At 37.8% G+C, this 5,657-nt stretch overlaps 1 pseudogene; it reads left to right on the top strand.

Annotated features, from left to right (window-relative positions):
- Nucleotides 1-2,421: 2,421 nt before the first annotated feature.
- Nucleotides 2,422-3,353, top strand: LOC105522647 (annotated as a pseudogene).
- The last annotated feature ends 2,304 nt before the right edge of the window (nucleotides 3,354-5,657 follow it).

The following is a 5,657-nucleotide window of genomic DNA, read 5'->3' as shown; positions in this document are numbered from 1 at the left end:
TTTCAGCTATCACGATCCTACTAATCTAGTGTTATCACTCATGGGGACCTTTGCTATCTTGGCGAGTCATTGTTTTCCTAAGGGGATGATGAGAAAGGAGTTGCAATTGCAGGAATGCATAAGCTTAGTGCAAACTTTTCTGTCACCTGTTTTTTTCATTCTCCTTAGTGTAGGTAGGATTGCCTTTCTAGTTACATAGACATTTGACGTTTATCTTGCTCAGTAATGCACTTACAGTTACATAGGAATGGTTAAGAACTGGCCCATTCCTACATCTTCAGGGAAAATTAACACATATTTTGCTTCATATTTTTCTCAGTATTTTGAAACTATTTAATATTTTTTGGTTCTTCAAAATCTTTAGTAAGAAAACTCCAAAATTTGCTTCACTCAAGTACTTTCATCCCACTGTAGTAATTAATAGCATTAATCCTTTCTTACAATATGGTTTATTATCAATTTTTGCATTAATATTTAATGTTTAAATGTTTCCTTAAATATTAGTTTCATGATATATCAGTATGTATTAAAAACATTTATATTATTTGTAATAGAGAAGATATTAGATAGATTGATAGATAGATGATAGATTCTCCATATACTACTTGAAAAATATATTTTTAGCATTTTGTTATATTTACTTTTTTAATGGCATGTGTGCCATTGAATGTTTTTCCTTTCTTGTTCTTTCTTCTCTTTTCTGGTTCTTTTTATTTTTACAAACTTGTGGTCTATAATTTATTTCTCAATCAATCAATCAATCAATCTACTTATGTAGTGTATTTTTTCATGTCAGCACTTTGTAGATTCTTAATGGCTGCATAATTCCGATCAGATGGATGTTTTATAATTAATTCAATTATTCCTTTATTCATTTACATTGCTTCTAGACTTCACCAATAAATAATATAAAAATGTCTTTAGATATACATCCTAATATGTATCTCTGATTATTTCCTTAAAATAAAAATTGGAAGTGAAAATATCAAGCCAAGAAGAACGGACATGGATTGTCACTGATATAATAATATTTATTTATCTAGAGGAAACGTTCTAAGAGTCTCCAGTTTTTCATTTTTTTACTAGTGTAATCTCATTCTCAGAACAAGGGAAATGCATTAATTGTTTTCCATAAAAACAACAAAAAGTATTTCTTTCTCATGTATTTTGTGATTATGATGCTGCTTAGGCACTTGTGGTATCGGGCAAATGACACTAGTCTTAGAATTAAAAGATGGAGTTAATTTTTGCAATCATCTAACCCTGTGTGTCTTGCCAAGAGAGGGATAATAATTACTTAAAACACAGGATTGTTATGATGTTACATAATACATGTAAAAACTCTATAAACTAAAAGTGCCATAGGAACTATTTATTATTGTTATACTCTTTTTGAAAATGAGAGCTTTTTGATGACCAATAACTCCCCAAATAGGGGGCAGAGGGAGAAACGTGTAAACTGATTTCCCTAAAGTTTAAAAATCTGAAGAAATTGTAAAAGACAGTTTACAGTGAGGCAGAGTACCTGGGAAAATTCTCATCTAAGTACAAGGTAGAAAATGCATAGAAATAAACAAAGTCCACGGAAACAAGCTACTGGGAAACACTTAGCAACACTACGGGGAATTGGATTGACAGGTTGTGTTTAGTCCTGAGAAGACTTTCTGAGGAGGAGGAGACTCAAGTCAAGCATTGAAAAAAGAGAGGAACATCTCTTGTTCTAAAAAATGTAGGGGGACAGTCAGGTTTGAAGCTGTTTGATGACTTGTGAAAGGAGTTCGTGAAACATGCAGAGAAGAGCAACAGGGAGAAAGTAAACACTTACATTATGTTGGAGCAGAGAGCATTGTCTTGTTTGGCAACCCATAAAGAAAGATCTTTAAAGAGACAATCGAAACTGTGGTTTAAACAAAGTGGAAGAGGTTGAAAAATTTGTTTCAGGTAAACAAAATCTGAAACTATAATCTAAAAGAAAATTCCTTTCAAATTTAACTATGCATTTCCTGTGTCTTTAGCCTAGTTTTTCTCTAACGCTTACGTGCTAGGTCACTAGGAAATCTTTCTCAAACTCACCACAGGTATCTTTTCTTCCATTTTTTCCATCCCTATGTAGTCGTGTATATATGTGTGTGTGTATATATGTATATATATTTATATTTAATAATATATATTTATTATATATAATGTATTTATATTTATATTTTATATTTATAGACACACTGCCATGCATGAAATTGTTGTCTTATTGTGTTTTTCTATCTATATCTATAGGTGAACAGTCATCCCCAATAACTTGGCATCTGTCCACGAACAGAATCCTTATTATCTTCTTAGAGGATTCACCTGCTGAAAGCATTGGGCACTGATGTCTTCTGACTAATTGACCTAAGTCTCTGTATTTTCAATCCATTTATTTATCCAATGAAGAGAGAGAACCACACAGTAGTAAGGGAGTTTGTTTTCCAGGGTTTCTCCAGCTTTCATGAACACAAGCTCACCCTCTTTGTGGCATTTCTTACCTTGTATCTTTTAACCCTGGCTGGCAATGTCATAATGTGACAATTATCAGCACTGATCGTCACCTTCACACCCCCATGTACTTCTTTCTTAGTGTGCTTTCCACTTCAGAGACTGTCTACACGTTAGTCATTGTACCATGGATGCTCTCCAGTCTCTTAAGTCGAAGCAAACCTATCTCTTTGGCTGGCTGTGCCACCCAGATGTTTTTTTTTATTACCTTGGCCATCAACAACTGCTTTCTGCTCACAGCCATGGGGTATGATCGCTATGTGGCCATCTGTAACCCTTTGAGGTAGATGATCATCATGAACAAGAAAGTGTGTGCCCAGCAGGTATGTGGGGCCTGCAGCGTTGGGCTGCTCGTGGCCATAGTTCAGATTTCATCTGTGTTCAGGCTGCCTTTTTGTGATAAAGAGGTGGCCCATTATTTCTGTGATATCCACCCAGTTATGAAACCTTCCTGTGTTGATACCACTCTACATGACCTAATTAATTTTGTTGTTAGTTCCCTGGTTATTGTGGTGCCCCTGGGTTTGGTCTTCATCTCCTACATCCTCATCATCTCTACCATCCTCAAGGTCACCTCTCCTGAGGGCTGGAAAAAGGCTTTTGCAACTTGTGCCTCCCACCTCACTGTGGTCATCATCTACTATGGCTGTGCCTCCATTGCCTACCTCAAGCTCAAGTCAGAGAACACCAGGGATCAGGACCAGCTAATTTCAGTGACATACACCGTCTTTACTTCACTCCTTAATCCTGTTGTGTACACTTTGAGGAACAAGGAGGTCAAGAACGCCCTTCACCATGCTATTGGCAAAAAACCTTTTGCCTAGAATCTTTGTCAGTTTGACATATAGTCAATCATAGCCTGAGTATTTTTGTAAGTTCATGAAAATTGAATCCTATCATTCATCCTCCAGCCAAAAAGAGTTGCAAAATTTGGTGGTAATGCGGCATTAAGGAACCAAGAGTCTCCATGACTTGACTTTGTTTTCACCATCATTCTCCTATACCTTCCACTAACCGCACAGGTTACCACCAGGGGAGTGGTCAGTTGCTGCTCACAGGTGCAAAGCTGTAGGGAATTGCAAGCAAGGAGTAGCTGATTGCTATCAGTTTGTTGAAAGCAGAAAAGAGGGTGGTTGCATAACACCTACTTAAAGTACTAGGTTGACAGGTAAACCTAAATGTCATGTAGATATTGAGCTCTAAAACTTTAAAGAGGACATAGTTGGTGCACAGGATGTGTTCAAAACATGGTCGAAACCACCTTCCCACTTATCATCACTTTCTACTTTGAGCATTGACAACAGTAGCAGATCTTGACATTCCAGAAAAAAATATTATAGGCTTTAAACATTGTCATCTGCCTTGGAGACCCATGAAATTGTTTTCCAATTTTGTTGAGGTTCACATTAGATTTACTTCCTCGGTAAGCCTCTGTTACTAGTAAGCAACATGGTCACATCCAGCCTCTGAATTTGGCTGCGCTTATATATGCTTTCTGTGGGAGTAACACATGCTACACTGAATTCACAAGTATAGGGATATCTGATATCTGAGGATTTTTTTGTAATTGAGTTTATTTTTGTCACCTTCCAGCTAACTCTTGCTGACTTAGATCTGGAAATTAGCCCATGATTTTCACTCTTCTCTGTATAGAACATAATCTGATCCATGCCTTGCCTTTACCCTTTTCATTTCTATATGGAAGTCCATGCCTTGCCTTTACCCTTTTCATGGAAATCCATGCTACAAGGCAATATATGCCTTGCCTTTACCCTTGTCATCGCTACATGGATGAACTTATTTTCTGTGTATAGTTAGGTACCTAGTTTAAACTCTAAGTTTAAATACAGTTCTAAACAAGAGTCTGGGAGTTTATTGCCTTCTAAAGGAGAAAGTTATTCTGATCTGTGAAAAGGATTAAGATTTTAGAATTATTTGGCCTGGAGAAAAAAAAGACAGAACTTGCCATATGTCTTCTGGTCCATAAAGGGCTGATGAAAACAGAATCAAACTGTATCTATCACCTACCAAAACTGTCCAAGTGTCCCCATTGAAAATGCATTGAAAGTGCCTGTAAAATAAAGGACCTGGGGATCCCTAAGTGTGAAAGGCCCAAGAAGGGAAACCTTCATGTTTATGAAGCATTGCCTGAAACAGTAAAAGATTTGCTCCTTCAGAGTACTACCTGCAGGAGAGCAAGCCGAGTGGATATAATGAGAAACCTCCAGGGCAGCTTATCTTTGCCTTTATCTAGATGTTTTCCAGGGACACCTCTGAGTCCTTTCTGCACTGAGTACCAAGGAAATACTCTCACAACCCTGCTCCTGTGAAAACCCCTTTTGAGACTCCCTCTTTGGGGTTCCTGCTCACTACATTATCCCACTTCTGAAAGCCTCTCCCAGTAGTAACATCAGTTTTATAGATTGCTGAATGTGAGTGCACAGAACCTCATAGGACCTCCCACAGTGGTACAGGGCTCTGTAAGATTGGTGACCAGTACTAAAAGTAGTGTGTTCCCCTGAGTTCCTGTAGTTTGGCACTGCAGAAAATTATGGTGCAATTCACCCAAAATAATTTTTGTAACAATAAATAATGTATATTGAAATCCTACTTATCCCTTGTCTTTTTAAAGTATAGTTTACACTATCATAACAGAGCCAGAAACAGAAAACAAAATCAATGCATTTAATTTCAAAGAGTATGTGATTATCATAAAACACAAATCATGACCAAAGAGACTGAGACTTAAGCCTACACTTTGGGCTTAGTTACCACATATCCATTATCGTCATAAGTCAGGGTGTGCCGATTCAGGAGTCTGCCACTGTAACAGGAGTCACACATCTCCTTTAGAGGGAGCACATGATCCCACAAAAACACATCCCATATCTCACCAACAAAGGATTGATTTTCATCAAAATGTCCCCCAAAGGAATCCTGCTCTTGTCCCAGGATTATCTTAGCTGCTGCCCCTACAGAGTACCCCTTCCACACACCCTTCCTTCCCACCAGCTTCCCATTTACCCAGAGCAATTCCAGAGGCAAACTCCCAGCTCACACTAACATGGGTCGGAGCACAAGGAGATCGAGGGCAGGGGGTGGGAGCACTGAAAGTGACCATGGCATTT

This window comes from Colobus angolensis, unplaced genomic scaffold, assembly GCF_000951035.1.
Source record: "Colobus angolensis palliatus isolate OR3802 unplaced genomic scaffold, Cang.pa_1.0 Scaffold439, whole genome shotgun sequence".
NCBI lineage: Eukaryota > Metazoa > Chordata > Mammalia > Primates > Cercopithecidae > Colobus > Colobus angolensis.
This window is presented reverse-complemented; position numbering and strand designations above follow the sequence as displayed.